The sequence below is a fragment of the Cavia porcellus genome, unplaced genomic scaffold (assembly GCF_034190915.1).
Source record: "Cavia porcellus strain 051 isolate PalLab524CR breed Dunkin Hartley unplaced genomic scaffold, mCavPor4.1 scaffold_15, whole genome shotgun sequence".
Lineage (NCBI taxonomy): Eukaryota > Metazoa > Chordata > Mammalia > Rodentia > Caviidae > Cavia > Cavia porcellus.
Window position 1 is genome coordinate 64,100,539 of NW_026947498.1, and position 19,639 is coordinate 64,120,177.

The window sequence follows — 19,639 nt, forward strand, 5'->3', positions numbered from 1 at the left end:
GTAAAAGTGACAGTATGATGCCAGTGGATTAGACCAAAATTCCAGCATTATCATAAAAGAATAGAGACACGTAGAGAAGAAGTAGGAAAGAGAAAATTACTTTTCCCTCATATTTTACAGAAGAAATTTAATGTCTCATGTTTCTTTTTTAAATTTGATGAAGTATTAAAGTTAGCAGTATATCACTTACATTAGAAAAATACAAGAATAAGTAAAACAAGCAATATATAAGCTTTTCAAGTTTATAAAGGGATTAAACATCTAAGGAAGAAAACAGATCACAAAATAGAATGTAAAAATATAAAAATACAAAATAATTGTCAATCAATAAATAAATATAAGCTACATTGGTATGCATAGTTCATATACATTCATGTGTGAAAATGTATATTATTAACAAAACTATAGATCATAGATCAAAAATATATACAAATAAATTGAAATATTGAACATAAAGGAAGAAATATAAACCAGTTAAGTGTTAGCACATTTAAAACTTGATGCAGCTGACTCAAAGCTCTAGCACATTAAATGTGACAAAGGGTATTTTTGTTAAATACCATAATTAACAATATATTGCTGTTGTTGATCTTTAATACCCAAATGGATGTCAGATCAAAATACAAGATTGCAAGAAATCCAGGGAGAAACTAATAAAACATTAACATTTTAACCGTTCATTATAAAATATGTAATAATATGAGTAATATTATTTATATATAATTTCTGATACACATAATTATGAAAATATTGAGTAATGTTAGAAAATCCCATGATATATTTTCTATGACACCACAAATCAAATTCTAAAATTATGAGACCATTCAGATAAAACTTAGGACCATATTGAAAACAATTAAAAATACAGTAGCAACAGAAACACACACAAAAACCACCAACTATTTACAGATACACGTTATATCCTCCCAGTCATAAAGGAAATAATCACTGAGAATATATTGAAAATAACAGTAGGAAAATATTATATATAAAAACCTGTGGTATGAAATATGTTTGTTTCTACAGAAGATATTTATTATTATGTGACATCAATAAAAAAGTGAAAATACAGAAATTAATTCAAGTAAAAAGAAAATACAAACTAAGAATGACAAGAGAGGGAAATGTGAAAGTGAATGTTAACAAAATAAATATGGAAGATAGGAAAGCTGGCAAAAAATAAAAAGAAGCAAAATCCAACACCTAATATAATAAATGGAAAACAAACAACAATAACAAATACTGAATTAGAACTCTCAGACGTTTACAATTCCAGGTATCCTTATATAGTACAACTGGGGAAGCATCACCAAAGAGAAGAAGAGAAACTATAGAACAAATTCTATTAAACCATTATGTCAGTCATCTCCCGAATCTGAAAAAGCAACACACTGAAAAAAAAAAAAAAAAAAAAAAAGTTAACATTTCTCCAGAATACTTAAGCAGAACACTTCACTACGGGTACACGAACTCTGCATCATATTAAATGACAAATAAAGGCAACTATGTAGAATTTTCAGAGCAATAATTTTTAATGGAAATGTTTCCTAATTTTATTCTAGTATGAATCAGAGATATTTTTTAAATTGTAAGGTGATCTGACAGAAAATTACCTAAGTAAATGGTTCCTTGACAGGTGAAATAGCATTAGATTAGAAAAAGTCATTATCCTGGCAAATTGTAGTAAACTAGGATTTCTTTTTACATTTAAAACAAGTTTATGATTCTACTATCAAAACTAATGTAATAATACTTTCAAAGTTTCAATCGGTGTACAGTAGAACATTAAATGCACATAAAGACTGAGTAGAAAACTTTGCTTTATCATTTCTATTTGAATGCTTTCACATCTCGGAACATGAAGTGATTAAAAAGAATCTATGGAAAATATACAATTTTAAAATGTGGCTTTGTCAGAAATTAGTATGAAAATTATTTGTTACAAAAATAACTGAAGGAAAAGACTCTAAATTATCATAAGAAAATATAGAACTAACAACAGATTTCATGACATTTGAAATAATAACAAAAAAGACCAATGAACTACAAAAAATTCAAATAATTATAAAATATACCATGTTCATGGAGCAAATAAGAAAAAAATTTTAAGACTGTAAGTTATTCAGCCATTCCAAATTTGTCTGGAATTTCAAGATGGATTTGCTCAAAAGATTAATGAGATTGCTTTCCATACAACTTGAAGAATGATATCATTAAATTTGTTTCAAAAGATTTTCTAACATCAAAAAATGAGAGTAGACTACCTTTAAAATAAGTAAAATTATTTATTTGTATAAGGTCATATGTAGTCTCTAATATTCACCAATGACATATGAAATATGAAATAAATTTGTATATATAAAGAAAATTTTCTTCAGTAGCCTGTGACAGCAGCATAATAAGACTATTTTCTAGTACCTAGGCCTTATAGAAACTTCATTTGGACAACCATTGACATGCAAAATATCTTTAGAAGAGTTAAGATTATAGAGCTCAGATGTTATACAGAAGTAAGAATATTGAAGTGGGTCGAAAAGATACTGTCACGTTACCCACATCACTTCTCCAAACCCATCTAGCAAAGCACAGAGAAAAGCCTTCTGCCTGAGGGAAAAGCAAGGAAGTGAAGCAAGGACCAGACTTAAGTAAGAACGCCACACAACAGGCCAAGCCAGCCTCACAAGCCACAGGCTCTAGGCAGCCCTGTAAACGTCAGGTCTGCCTACTGCCACATTATCCATACAGCCCATATAGTAGGGCAGCACCTGAATCCTCAGTTTGTAGCCCACCTCGGGTAGGAAAGCATCTGTGGATGCCAGTTCCAAGCCAATCCTCATAGTCCCAATTATCAATTGCATTCTTGTGGACACAGTGTCAATTTCCATTCCAGTGCCAGACCAGATTCCATAGGTCAGTTTTCAATTCCTCCACATATGTGCTTTCAACCTGAGACTCCAGCAAGCAATGTAGCCATAGCCTTCAGGGATACCCAAAACCCAGGCCAGTCCTTACAATTCCAGACTTCTGTTCCACCAAAGTATCTAGGGTTGCAGACATAGAGCTCAGCACTAGGCTGGTCCCTGTAGGCTCAGGTTCCAGATCGGACCTATAGGTCTACAATTTATCATCCCCAGGGTCCAGGCTTAGAACACTAGACAATTCACATGGAAACAAATGTAGGCCACATAAACATGAGCCTGGAAATGTGATACCACAGACCCTCAAAAAGGCATTAGTCACTGACCCTCTGGAAATTTACAAACTGCTTGACAAAAAGTTGAAAATAAGAATTTAAAAGATACTCAGTGAATAAGAAAAAAAAGGTAGACAGAATTAGGAAAGGGATACACTAAAATTAAAAGTTTGATAAAGAGAGAAAACATAAAAATGAACAAAGCAAATTATGGAACTAAAGAACAGAGTAACTGAAAATTTTCCATACAGGGCTTCAATAGTGGAATCTGACATGCTGAAGAATGAATTAGTGTGTTAGAAAACAACTCATGTGAAATTACCCGAGGAACCAACAGAAACAAAAGCATAAAAATAAATGAGGAGAGCTTACAGGATTTAGAAGAACTGTCAACCAAAAAAATATATTCATAGCATTGTCAGAAGGAGGAGAGAGAGAGAGAGAGAGAGAGAGAGAGAGAGAGAGAGAGAGAGAGACAGAGAGAGAGAGAGAGAGAGAAACAGTTAAAGATATGACAAATTGTTTTACCAGGCTATTGAGGAAAATGAACATCCATGTCCACAAAGAGTATAAACTACAAATGTGTTAAAGATAATGGAAATTTTCATTGAGATGCATTGTAATCAAAGTTTCAAAAGATATAATTTTGAAAGTATGCAAAGCAAAACAACTAATCACATACACGGGAGCAGCTATAAGGCTATCCAGGAATATCTCAGGAGACAGTATCAAAAAGTGCATGCAAACTACTACATACTACATAAAATTTTTAAAAATCTAGAACCAGCATGACTGTCTTCAGAAATGAGTAAGACAAGAATTTTATCAGAAATCAAAAAAGCTGTGTAATCATAACTAGGTCTCCTATAAAAGAAATAATTTCCAAGTTGCAGCAGAAACACAACATGAAAATATGAAACTTACTATAAAGATAAAACATATCAAATACACAATATTCCAATCCTGTAATAGTCAAATTATTTTAAACACTGCTGTGAAACTTGAATTACAGAATACTAAAGATAACCCTAAGGTCTGGAGATGTAGCTCAGTGGCAGAGCAATTGGATAGCACGCATGTGCTGCTGAGTGCCAATCTCACACTACAAAATAAATAATAAAAAAATTGTAGTAACAATAATTTTAATTAGTACTCAATAGGTAAAATATATAAGTTGAGATTTTGATAACAAAATTTGAAACACTAGTGAGTATTTTGGTATGAGTTTGCTTAAATTTACTTGATTTTAAATAATTACAGGATACTGCATATGAGCCTTAATCATAGTTACTACAAGAAAACATACTAGATTCAAAATAAAAAGGAAGGAATCAAAGCATATCATTACCAAAAAATCAAACAGTTGTAAAAGAAGACAGCAAGAAGTAAGGAATGGGGCATAGGAAATACACAATAAGGAAGCAATTAACAGGATAGCACTAGTAAGTCCTTAGCTTCAGTGATTACTTCAAGTTTAAATAGATTAAATCTCCACTCAAAATGGACAAACTGAAAGTACAAAGAAAACAAAAGCCCTCTACATGTTGTCTCTAACAGACATGCGGGAACGGTAAGGAAACACGACAGGGCATAGGGATGGGGCAAATATTTCATACAAATGGTAAGCAAGAGGCTAGAGTGGCTAAAGTTACATCAGGGAAAAAAACCACTTGAAGTCATGAAAGTCTTGATGTAAATGTAAAGGATTACTTTGTCTGAGTACATATCATGAGTATCAGTATTTAAATATATAAACTACACATTAGAATAATTGAAAGAGAAATAGATAACAATACAATAATAGTAGAGGATTTCAACACTCTACCTTCAACAAAGGGTTTATTATTCAGATTACCAGTAAGCAACAAGTGGAGTTGAACTGTAGACCCAATGCAGATGAGCAAATATTAAAAAGACTTTTCTTTCAACAATGGCAAAATATACATAATTTTCAGACCACATAGAACATTCCCCAGTATAGATATGTCATGCAAATTCATGAAAAAACAATCTTAAATTCAAGATTATATCAAATGACTTTTCTGATCACAACACTATGAAACTAGAAATCAGAAATAGGAGGAAAATTGAAATATTCACAAATATGTGCAAATTAAACAGCATGCTCCTAAATAACCAAAATTAAAAGATACATATTCAGACGAAACAAAACTGAACCACAATACAGCATATTTATGGAATGCAGCAAAAGCAATTCAGCAGCAGCCTAGGCGGTCCAGGGCCAGGGGTGGGCCGGTGACATTGGTGCAGGAGTCTGCGGGGCGCCTGATATTCTTTTAGATCTTGAATAAGAAAAATGCTCACACCTGTGCTGTCCATTAACATATTACTGGAAATTTTAGCCAGAGGAATTGAGCAAGAAAAATAAATTAAAAGGATATAAATAGAAAAAAAAATATGAAGTCATTTTTGCAGATGATGTGAACTTATATATAAAATATATAATACCCACACTAAAAATTATTAGAATTAATAATCGCATTGAATAAATTTTAAACATATAAATCAATATACAAAACTATGTAATGTTTCTATGCACAAGAAAAAAGCATTAAAAATAAATACTATAGTATCTTTAAAATAGAAAAGAAAAGAAAGCAGGGAATTTTTAAAAGCAGGTAAAATATCTTCACATGGAAAACTATAACATTTTGATGAAATAAATAGAAGATAAAAATAAATGAAAACAATTCTCATATTTATCAAAAATTAGAAGAATCTTTGTTAAGATGGTCAAACTACCCAAAGCCAGTTAAGATTTAGTACAAAATTATACTAACAATGACTTTTTCCAAAGCAATGGAAAAAAATCAAAACACATAAAGAATTTAAAGACTCAGAATACTCAAATCTATTTTGAACAAAAAGACCAAAAAGGAAGGCACTGCAACCTTTGATTTAAAAATATACTACAAAGCTATAGTAGGCAAAACAATATACCATTGGAAATAAAACAATCGACATTTCCAGAAGAGAATAGAAATTTAAAACATAAGTGTATACCTTTATGGTCAGTGGATCTTTTACAATAATATCAAAACTTAAGATGGGGAAAGTAGAGTCTCTTCAATAAATGGCACTAGGAAAACCGGGTATGTTGTTACAGTACAAGGTAATTATATCCATATATCATGCCACATACAAGAAATTAACTCAAACTTGATTCAAACTTAAATGAAACACCTGATAACATAAAACTAGTACCAGAAAACATGGATAACTCCTACCTAAAATTCATCTGGGCACTATTTGTTTTTAAATGACTCTAAAAGCAAATGCAATATAAATAAAAGTTGATAATGAACTATATTGAAGTACTCAGCTGCTAAATAGCAAAATAAAAAATGAAGAGACAACTCTGAAACAAAAGTTGATAAAAAGGTAGTATCCTTTTTATCACACACTTGATAAAAAGGTAATATCCAAAATATACAAGGAACTTGGCAGCTCAGTATCAAGAAAAATAACCCAAAATGGACAAAGGAATTAAATGGGAATTTCTAAAAGATAAATGTGCAAAAACACAACAGGTACATGAAAACCGCATTCAATTTCATTAATCTTCAAGTAAATGCAAATGTATCATCTCAGGCTGGGGGTTTAGCTCAGAGACATAAGTGCCTGCCTGGCAAGCACAAGGTCATGAGTTCAATCCCAGGTACAAAAAAAAAAGGGGGGGGGGGTGTATCCAAAATATCTTTTATAAAAAGTACACATAATAGTCTGGGAAATAGCACCGTGAGTGAACCTCTGCCAGTCTAGAACTGGCAGATCCCAGCCCCTCCCAGCGTGCAGTCTGCAAACAAGAAGTAGCATATCCACCACTGACCCCCTCTTCCAACCTCCCACACCCACCCCCACCATAAGTGACCTTCTTATCAGGAGAAACAGGCTGTGATGATAGCTGTGGTGGTGAAATGCAATTGGATGCCTGTGGTGCTTTGGTAAGTTTCATTAGCATTGCAGGTCTAGGGCCAGTGGTCTGATCATGGGTTCAGAGGATAGCAGTACGCAGTGTGGCATCCAGGGGGATCTCCTTCTGAGGGGTGTAGCCATTGTTGATTCCCTATGATCTTGTTTTGGAAGTCCTATGTTGTTTCCATTGTTTTGCTGGGCTGGGTTTTATTCTCTTTTGTTTTGTTTGATTATGTCAAATCTGATGGCAGGAGCAGCTATTTCAAAGATAACAATATACATTATGGTTGCAATTTTGAGTTTACTATAGGCTTGTTCTGAAGTTGCTTATTGTATTCACTGTTGTTTGTACAGTTTCTATCCTGTTCCATTTGATTTTTAGTACGTCCAAAGTTATCTGCAGCTGTTTTGAAGACATCAAAAGGCATTCTGTTAACTGTTGTTGGTTTTGTAGTGTTTTTAGGCCTATACCTCTTATACTGGTTTGTTTTGATTGGTTTTATCGTTTTATCTTCTTCAAAATAAATAAAAAATCATTTTTAAAAAAGTACCCATAATAAGAAGTATTGGAGGAAGTATGAGGAAGCAGAACTCTTGTAGTCCTGGTAGGAATTTAAACTGACACAGGTAGGATGGAAAAGGATGGTGTTTATTTCAGGAATATAATTATAGAATGACTAGAAATTCTACTAGTCATGAATCTAAAAGAAATCAAATTAATAATTTAAAGAGATACATCGCCATCCGTATGTTCACTCGTTGTGACATTATTCACTTTAACCAAGATATGAAACTAAAACATGAGTACATAACAAGATGAACTGACAAGCAACATGTGGTAAATGCACACACACACACACACACACACACACACACCATCCTAAAAATATTTCTTTCATTTATGACAATGTGAAGGTACCTGATAAAACTTCCACTACCTGTAAGAAGCCAGTCATCTAGAAGGACAAATAATTTATTTTTTATTTTAAAAAGGCATAACTCGTAGAAGCAGATAGTAGAATGGAGATTGTCAGAAACTAGGAGGTGTAGGTGACGAGGAAATACTGGTCAGAAAAAAGACAAATATTGATCAAAGAATGCAAGTGACAGTAGACAGGAAGTGTATATCCTCAAGATCCATTTTACATCCTGGTGATGATAGTTCATAATAATGTAGCGTATTCCTGAAGACTGCTAGAAGAACAAATGTGGAATGTTTTCTCTATCTTAAAATGATAAATGTAAGATGATGGATAGGTTAGTTTGATTTAATCACTTCACCATATACACATATATCAAATTTCATATTGTACAGTGTAAAATACATATATAACTTATGTACCAATTATACCTTATTAAAACTAGAAGAAAACAAAATAAATTTTAAAAAATGTAACTAGATACAAAAGAAAAATTTCTTCAAGAAAGCTGAAAAATTCTATCCAGAGTAGTTAATAGGATAATTCTCATTTGCTAAGAAATTTAAACTTTTAGAAAGTGAGTATTGAATATTTGAAATGGATTTTATGCATCTGTTAAAATTACACTTTTACTACTTTACTAAATTAACATGCTCAAGTATTTTGATTTATTCTTAAATTAGCTTTGCTTTCCCATGACATGATATGGTACCCTTGTAAAATACTTCTGTGTATATTTACTTAAAATTTATTAGGGATTTTGTGCATAATGTAGGATATACATTTGTATATCCTTGTTGTGTTATATTTGAATTTAGTACTGGTCTATGACACAATCTGGAAAATATTTTCTCTCCCTTTCCTTCTACAAGAGTTGGTTATATGTTTTTATTTCCTTAAATATATGAAGGAGTTTACCATTGGAGTACTTTTCATCTGTAAATTTATTGTAGGATTCTTTATAATCGTGTACTTAAATACTTAATAGATATAGAACTATTCAGCTTTTTACACATTTTCTTGGGCAACATTAATGCAACTTTAATTTCACCAAGATAGCTACATTGTTTGGTATAAATTTGTTTAAATAGTCTTTTATTATCACTAATGTCTATAACGTCCGTAGTGATGTGCTCTCATTTATAACTGTGTTCATTTGTATCTTCCTCATTTTTCTTGATCACGCTGACTAGAGATTAGTTCTACTGACTGCTTCAAAGAAGATTTCATTTCGCTGACTTTTTACCTTACTCATCTGGGTTTTGTTTAGTTAGTTTCTGCACTTCAGTAGTTTATCCACTCTATTTTTATTTACTCTGCTCTTTGTTGTGTAACTTCTGGAAGTATTATTGCAGATTATTGATTTTAGACTTTCTGTCTTTTTTCAGTTGTTTTTCTAAAACCTTTTATGTTAATACAGGTTTGCAGTATATATGTTCACATCCCTTTTGGAGAACTGATACAGGTACACAACACATCTTAATTATTTTATTCTTCTCTTTTCTTTCCTCTTCCTCTATCTCTCTCCCCCATTTCTTGACACTCTACTGATTTGAAAAATACCCATCTCTCCATCTCCTATTACCTATTATTTTGCTTTATTTATAATTTGGGTTTCTCATTCAAGAGAAAAATGTAATATTTAGGATCATGTGTCTTATTTATCTTTCTTAATATGAAAGTCTCAAGGTGCATGCACTTTCCTACAAATCACTCAAGTATATCATTCTTTACAGCAGAGTAATATTCATTGTTGTAAATATCACATCTTCTGTATGCTTTCATCTGTTGATGAACATGTACACTGCATGCAAGATTATCTATTATCAGTTGTGGTGTACTATTTTGAATAACAACCCTCAATATGAGTGTTCTCAATTCCCCAGTCAAAAGGAATTTAAAACTTTGACTTTCTAAAATACTTTATCAGTTGCTTCCAACAAATTTGGCATGCTGAATTTTCATTACCTGTCAGTTAAAAACGTTTAAATTCTCGTAATTTTTGACTTAACCTTATATTAGAGGCATACTGCATATTTTCAGATTTTTTTTCTATTTTCAAGGTAATATGTTCTTTTCAATTTTTATTTTTATCAGGATCAGAGAATATATTAAGATTTTAGCATTTTGATATGTATACTGTCTATAATCTATCATGTAGCATATTTTATGAGAAATCTCTCCTTTCAACAGAAAATTGCTTTATATAATGTTCTGAATAAACGAATTCAAGTCATTTGATAATCATTCAGATTTCCTATATCCTTAATGATTTTGAGTATAGTTCTATTAATCACTAAGAAATTAATGTAAAAATCCCCAATTAAGATAATAGATTTGTTTATTTATCCTTCTAAAACTCAGATTTAGTATATCTGAAGCTCTAAAATTAGGTGCATAAATGTTTTGATTTAATAAGTATTCCAGATAAATGCATTATTTTATCTTTTTATCACATTTTCTTTGTTATTTCTGTTGATATTTCTGATTCTGAATTCTACTTTGTCTAGTACTGATATATTTGTACAAATTTTCTTATGCCTATTGCTTACTCCGGTAAATAACTTTATATTTTTCCTAGAAGTTACCTGGCTTTTTATTGTTACACTCCAGTTTCTGCAGCCAGTATACATTTAGGTTTTAAGTTTTATTTATTCATACACTATCTGCTTTGATAGGTATTTTTACTGACATTTCATTTAAATGATCGTGTTTAATTACATCTTTCCATTTGTTTTCTTTTAATCACAACTCCTTTTTATTTTTTCTTTCAGTCTTCTTTTCCTTCTTCTTCTTCTTCCTTTTTTTGTGAAGTAAGTGCTTTTTATCAAGGGTTCTGTATTTCCAATATTGGCTTCTTAGCTACATCTATGTTATTTTTTACAACTCTGAGTTTTTATGATGGTATAAAAATAAATCATAAGGCTTAGAGACTTTGTTCTCTCATCAGGGTTGAGAGGCTTATTCAAGGTCAATGAATTTAAAGCTGAAGAAAGGTGTAATTTTAAGAAAAAGCATATTTTTATTTTCGTTGGTTCAGGAGCACATTGCAATGACAAATCTGTTAAATGGAGGAACTATTGTATCTACCCAAAGAAATAAACATAGACAAGAAGTTCAGGACTTGACACAGAAAACAAACAAACCAAGGCCAGCAATACCAACAAAGCAGAGAGCATGATCCTTTGATTCTTATCCCTAACTGAATATATTTAAAAGGCAGCCTCTGAGAGATTGTTCATAGCAACATTGCTCCGGCAAACAGTAACGCCTATGTCTCCATCAGAGATTCCAACTACGATTCAATAGCAATTTTCATCTGTAACCCAGTGACTACTTCCTCAGTTAAGGAGAAATACTACTAAAGCAATGACCCCTGAGAAACTATGGTTCTTCCTGGCAGGTATAAAAAATAGTGGGTAGGAAAAATAGCTAAGAATTGATGGTTCAAATTTGTACTCAGATATCTAGTTTATAAAAAATGCAGACTGTCTCCTTGGTCAAACCTCACATGTAATTCAAGACTGTCACATTGGGAATGACATATTTTTTTTGATATCAGAACTATACTTAATTTTAATTCTCCTTGGTAAAAATTGTTTTTATTAATTACTTTAAGCATTAAGAATACAGCCTATAAAAATATATTCACTATTGATACAAAATACAGTATCTATGATTCTTTTCCAGAGTGTGAGCCTTTTTCTCTAAACTGAGTCTCAAATATAAAAACCTGTAAAGCTCTTTCATGTAGTTCTCCACTTTTCATACGTTTCATATATAAACTATTATTTTTTAAACATTTTCGACTGTCTTATACATACCCCAGAGTTAAGATTTTTTTCTGCTTAATCTACCTTCTAACCACTTCCTGTCTTCCTTAATTTTCTGACATGCCAAGCAGTAGCACAAGGCTGTGGAATTCAGACTATTTATTTCTTACTGTTCTTTCGATCACATCTTTGGCAATTGAGAAAGAGAAAGGGAAGACTCAAGAATGTTAGTCTTCCTAGAGCCTGGAAGAAATTATACTTCTGATTCATTACTGCCAGCTTGGTTTGGTAACTGTGAAGCAGTGATCTTTTCTGTGCTTATGTGAGTCCTCTGAGAAGCAGATGCTAAGATGAGATGAAACACACAAAGACTTGATCAGAAGAAGCTGAAGAATGGAAATGGAGCTGAAGACAGTCAAAAGGGCTATTGGGCTGCATGAATCTTGAGAATGGAAGAAGGAAGAGAGGCAGTGACAGGAGATCTCCTCCTGGACTCCACTGCTTACAACAGCTTCGGCAGCCCCATCACACAGGTTTGCAGCCATAGTCAGTCACTGGAGCAGGACCACATCTCTGGCTTAACCACTTTTTACTATTAAAGCAACAGATGAATAAATAACCTAAGCCTGGAGGGTTAGACATTAACCTGCATCAGAGTAATGAGATACCATAACATTATCAGAGTAAAACTGGAAAAATAAAACAAAGGCAAGTATCATGTAATGTATTTGAAAACACCTCTAAACTCTTTTCAAACCACAGTGAAATTAGTGTCACGTATCTCCTCTAATTATGCCTGGCTTTTGTTCAGTATGAACATCAAGATAAATAGGAACAATTATTCATTTTTTGGGTTTACTTAATTATGTGTTGTAGATTTGAACGTATTTTTCATTTTAAATGTGCAATGCTTCATATACACTGTGTTTCATAAAGGTTTCTATGAGTAACCTGGGAACCTGACCATCATTTATGACATTTATGGTTTTGCTTCTGTGGCAAAGAAGGTTGTATGTTCCAAGTGATAAATTTATAAATGAGCTTTTGGAATACAACTTATTTATAATTTGGAGATATCATATATTTTTCAATAACATACTCTGTGATCTTTGAAAAATGTTCAAATCTTGGCTAATTGAGTCATAACACTCTGGATTGAGGAAGTAGGCAAGAATTGTCATTTATTTCATCTTCCTTCAAGCTTCACACCCATGTATTCAGAAATAAGTTTTTCAAGCCTATCCTTTTCATTTATTGTTAGCACCTTGCCCTGTTTGAAATTGTTACAGGCAACTGAGTTAGACAGAAATATTATAAACAGTCAGATAGGACTAAGTCCTCAAAGGAGCCAGTGCAGAAGCCCAGATACCTTGCAACTGCGGGGGAGACACCTCCTGCTGTGGACCAGGCCTCAAGACAAAGATCAAACAAATGGACCCACCTCCTAAGGACTGATATTCTGAATTGGTTTCTATCACACTGAGAAAGCCAGAAGTTACCATTCCAACCATCTATGGAAGAGTCACTGCTCTTTAAGCATGCCTGCTTGCTATGTGACTCACTCCCCCAGTTGTTTCCAATTGAATCAATTTTACCTGAGCAATTAATCTTATCGGTTAACCATACTTCTGTCCCACCTAATGCCCACCTTGTGAGTTCCCAGGTTTCTCCCACCTTGGATCCATTTCACCTTATTATTTTACTCTGTAAAGTCCCTAGCATCTTTGACAACCCATCCAGGACTCCTTCTGTCTCTTTGAGACAAAAAATTTCTTTCTATCAATAAATATATTCTGCTCTAAACCTCCAATTTTCCTAAAATTCACTCTTTGAGTTTAGAGAACATGAACTCATACTGGACATATAGTAGGTTGGGAGTTTCCTTGCCCTATATTAAAACAATCATACATGTTTTGAAGGAAAATAATTTCCATGATTAAAATCAGAAGCCTGGTTTGCCTCACAGAGATAGAGAACATCAAGAGGTTTCCTGGAATTTGGAAATGTTCTGTGCTGTAAACTGTCCGTAGTCACACTGAATATAAATGTAATAATTAGTTGAGTTTTCCACTTAAGATCTGTGCAGTTTATCTAATTATACTGGAATAAATTTGCTAGAAGTCTTCCTTATCTAAAAGGTAATAAGAAACTCTAAATTAATCTAAGGCAGTAAATCATTGCTTATGTTGCATGTTTATTCTCATGATGACTCATCCACATTTTAATCAATACTATTTTCAACTTTACCCAAGTCATTCATATAAAAAGTTTTAATTTCTAAGTGCTGGTGGTTGGTTGAGAGTTTTCTGTTTTAAAATGTTATTTTGAATGTTTCAGATCACCCGACTGCCCTTTACCAGAGGACTCTACCTGATTCAGGGTCTTGCAGGTCTGCAGTTGTTACGTTGTCTTACTACTAAGTCAGTAGCGGTGAGTTGATCTAGGACTCAAGAAAATGCTGATGAGATAGTTTTAAAATACAAATATAACTGAGTAAAGTTTATGCTTCTATAAATTAGAAAGGTTACCCTGAAGGACATGAGGTAAGAAGATAGCATCACTGTTGAATGAAAGTGGTTCATTTCAAAAGCTAAGAAAACTATTGATCTTCTCTCTCCACTAAGAAACATATAATAATCAGAGAAACAATTTAGTGTACAATTACTGATATAATCACAAAGCAACTAAAGTCCATGCTCCTGTTCTAGAAAAACACATTTATAACCTAAATACATTCTCAATGAAGCCAAGTAACATTAATAAACAACTTCATTGAAAATACTGTGTCAGGTAAAGTACTGCACAAACTAAAGGATAAACCCACAAAAAATTTACAAAGAAATTTTAGGGATGATATCCAGACACATCCATAAAACAGTAAGTGAGTGGTACATACCACAAAAGAAAGTTCTATTTTTAACTGAAAAGGAAAGATTTTAAAGCACTTTGAAAATAGTTACCCCGTGTTTTATATCATGAATTTCCTACATTGTGTTTTTCTTGTATTATAACTTCATCACGATTTTTTAGAAGTGTGCATTGAGTTTAGAATCTTCATGCAGTGGTTAACTGAGGAACAGAACCACAGAGTGTAAACTTCCTGGTATGCACTTAAAAGGTATTTATGGTAGGGGCACACAATAATTCACTGCTTGTTTTCTTTCTCCTAATTTTCAAGTAGAATAAGTAGTAAAGAGAAATGAATAACTTTGCTTCTCTATTCTATTAGTACATGTCTACAGCACATGTTTGCAGTACATGAGATTCATATTCATCTATGGACTAGGTAGATGCACATAAGACAGTTTTTCTTTTTAATCTTTGCCCTCTTCCCACACACCACCATCCATCCTTCTCTAAATCCCTTTTTTCACCATTTTTATTCTTACTGCTATTATTAGTATTTAGTTGATGCTTATCACATATAATGCTATACTCATTGTGAGTGCTTGATACATGTAAGCGACACATCTTCCAAGCTTTTGATTTCCTCTTTCCACATTCCAGGCCTTTACCCTTATTCTCTAAGACCCCTTTCCATTTGCAAAAAAAACTATACCCTTGTCTCACCTATCAATCCTTTATTTTGCTGTTTATTTATACTTTTCTTCATTCAAATGAGAGATACCATACAGGAGTTTAGTTTATATATGTGATTTTTTTATTACTGAATGTTATATTTAACAGACATATACATTGTCTTGCAAATGTCTTAAATTTCTTTGTTGCTGAGTAATATTCCATTATGTGTAAAACCACTTTTTAAAAATCTATTCATATGTCAATGGGCATAGAGGTTGCCTCCAAGATTTAGTTATCATGAATGGGCTGCTATAAATGTGGTTAGGTACATAGGACTGTAATATGATATCTTTACCTCTTTTGGGAAGATACTTAGAAGAAGAATAACTAGATTGAATGGAATTTCTAATTTTACTTCTTTGAGAAATCTTCATATTGATTTCCATAACTACTGTACAAGTTTACATTCTTATCAACAATGTAGGATGTGTGTGTTCATCTTTCATTTCTTTATAATTGTTATTTTTTCTGATGTAAAATGAAATCCAAGTGTTGTTTTAAATTACAATTTTTCTAATGGCCAGAAATGTTGGGTTTTTTTGGTACATTTGCTAGTCATTTATACTTCTTCTAAAAAGTATCTACTCATTACACTTGCCCATTTATTCATTTGATCTTTAATTTTACTTGGCGTAAATGTTTTGCATTCTTTATATATTCTAGATTTTAATCTTCTGACTGAGGAATAACTGACAATTTTTCCCATTCTTTAGGTTTCTTTCTACTAATTATTTCTTTTGCTGTGCCAAAGCTTTTAGTTTGATTTAATCCCATTTGTTGATTTTTGCTGTGATTTCTTGTGCAATTGGGATTCTCTTAGAAATCCCTTGCAGTCACCTATGACTGCAAGCATTTTATTTACTTTACCATGGAGTAGGTTTATTGTTTCTGCTTTAATCTTCCTTCCTCCCTCCTTCCTCCCAACTTCCTTCCTTCATGCCATCCTGCCTGCCTTCCCAGCAAGCTAGATTGCCTTTATTTTGAGACAGGACCTTTCTTTGTAATTCATACCAGCCTTGAGCACATTACAAAGTGAAGACTGAAGAACTCATGGCAGTCCTGCTGCCTAGGTCTGCTGAGTGCTGGAAATACAGGTATGTGCCACCAAACTTGGATGTTTTAGTCTTTAGGTCTTCGGTTCACTTTGATTTTAGTTTACTTCCTGGTAAGAAATATCTGGAAATGGATAGAGAATTTCCCTAGAATCATTTGTTTAATATTCTATCTTTCTCCTAACAAATGTTCTTGGCTTCTCTGCAGAATATGAAATAGTTGAATGTCTGTATCCACTATTCTGTTCTACTGAATCACCTGTCTGTTTTGCACTAATATCATACCATTTTTATCACTGTTGCTTTGCAGTAAAATTTAAAGTCATGTATTATGATGTTTCCTGCTTTGCTCTTGTGTGCAACAATTACTTTTGCTATTGTGGACATCTTCTAGTTCCGTATTTAGTTTAAGACTATTTTCTCTAGTTCTGTGAGGAATAATTAATTATGTGAAGAAAGCACAATAGAAAACTTCCCAGGTGGGAGAGAAGATTTCAAGTAATCAAAACGATTTCAAGTAATCAAAACGTAGAGAACACAAAACCTGATACAAAAAAAAAAATTAAGTAATCAGATAAAAAGAATATATATATATATATATATATATATAGAGAGAGAGAGAGAGAGAGAGAGAGAGAGAAAGAGAGAGATCATTATAATTACAACAGACTTAATAACACAAACTCTTAAGGCCAAAATATCTTAGAGCAAAGTATTTCAAGCCCTAAAAGCAAACATATTCCAACCCAGATTAACATATCCAGTAAATCTTTCCTTCAGAATGGATGGAAAAATAAGAATAGTTCATGAAAATGGAACCAGTCAGAGATTTATGAATAACAAACCAGCACTCCAGAAAATACACATGAATGTCCTAGACAAAAATGACAAAACAAACAAAAAATCTACATGGAATGTATACATCAAGAATGGTGAACAGGTTGTGAGTTTGAGCCATGGTACCAAAAAAATAGTCAATAGATAAATAAGAAAACAAGTAAGGAAAGAAAAGCAATCAGCAACAAAGAATAATATAGGAATTAATCAGCAACACTCAGTAATAACTAATGCTAATGGCTTTGACTTTCCAATTAAAAGACAAATTGTCAGACAGGATCAAAAAACAGAATCCAAGTATCTGTTCCATTCAAGAAACTCACCTAATCCAAAAATATATTAATTGACTAAAAATCATATCATGGAAAATCATATTTCTTATACCAGGAACCCCAAAACAAGCATAGGTAGGAATTCTAATCTCAGAGAAAGTAAACTTCAAGCTAAAACTAATCATGAGAGATAAATAAAGTTACTGCCAACTAGTTAAGGATCCTACAAAGTAAACTTGGCCTAGGGACAGGACAAGAGTTCAATCCAAAAGGAGTTTTAGAGGATTTGATTCTCCTCAGTTTGGGGGTCACATAAGGCATCTTTACTGCTGAGTGATACGGGAGAGGCAAGGTTCACAATCACTATCCTCTCTTTCCATAGCAACAGCATGCACCCCCACACCAGATTTCCTGCTTCCCTTCAATACTCACCAAAGAAAAATATATTTTAGCCATCCTTTATCATTAGGTATAACTAAGGGTAGAATCATGGGCAGAGTTATTTTCTGATAAAATAGAAATCTGGTATATTCTTATTTTCCCATTTGGAGGATGAAAGAGTCAAAAGAAAAATAGAAATTGCTTCATTTTTGTATTCGAAGAAAAAAATTAATATTTTCAGAAACATTAAAATTAAATGTGTGCATATATATATATATATATATATATATAATGCTGTTCATCTATAAGAAAAATGATCTCATCTTAATTTCTTCCAGAATTCTAGAATAAGGTGATAAAGAGCAAAAGAGAATTTGAAACTCAGTAGCTAAGTGTAACTTTAAATCTAAACCTTCTATGAATGCCGTAATGAGTGCGAGATTCAGGATTTTAATATTCTGCTGGACCAGGAGATCTCAGTGTGGCCTGTTCTTTCAGAAATAAGAAGGAGGTTACCCTTTTCTGATCTTTCATGAACACTTTTAAATATGTGCATATATTTATAAAGTTAAGACATCCTAGACATAGTGACAAATTCATCCAAGTACCATATTTTTTCAAAAAAGTATAAGCTGCAATCTCAGGGATTGTGTGAAGCCCTGTTCTACTTATTCATGAAGGGTAATCACTGAAGTTACTATACTTCATATCATTTTTCCAGTACACTTTATATGTATAAATATATGCGACTGCATATAATATATGCTGCATTTCCCTGCCCACCATACATGTGGACATCAGTAAATAGTTCTTCCAATTACAATAAAAGCATACAATAGAAGACCTAAGATTTTCTTGTGTTTTTTTTGTCCCATCTCCTTTTCTAGTTAGCACAAATACTTGTATATAACTCATGTCCTACAAAAAGACTCTACATGGCTGACCTATCTCGCTCTGTCTTGTAGTTGCAAAATTACCATAAAGGACATTGAAGATACAAAAACTTATAATTTCAGAGCTCTATTGCTGTGACACAAGTGCCCTGTTTCAGGTTTTATAAGATGAAAACCAAAATATTTTTCTCTGTGGCTCAGAAGATGCATTCCTTTACAAGCACTTTCAGATGAGGAGTGGAATTCTAATCCTTGTTTTCGTAAGACACAAGTGCCCTGCATCTTTGCTCTTCTTGGTTGGAGTCATTTTAAGTATTGGAGATTGTTATAGTTTGTGTTTGGATGTCCCTCCCCTGCCAAGTGTCATGTAATCATGAATGCAGCTGACTATAGCATTTGTGATTGGTTTGTTGTCTACTGCTGGGATTGGTGGTGTTAGTTCTGCACCTGCCCAGGGAGGTATGGGGAGCCGACATACAATGTAAGGGAGAGAAAAAAGTGTGTTTTTTCCGTTTTATCTTTCCATCAGTAGTCACTATGAATGGTTGCTCGTCAGCCACACCGCCCTTTCCTTGGAACCGAGTATGGACTGAAATCTCCAAAAAATTATAATCTAACTAAACTTTTCCTTTTTTCACTTTGAACATCAGGTATTTCATCTTAACAGTGGAAATAAAGATAACCAAGACAGAGGCTATTTGTATTCCTTAGCTCAACTTCAGAGCCAACGACAGTGAGCAGAATCCTTAAACTTTAGACCCCTCCCACCTCCCTTCCTACCTCCTCTCTCTGTTTCCTGT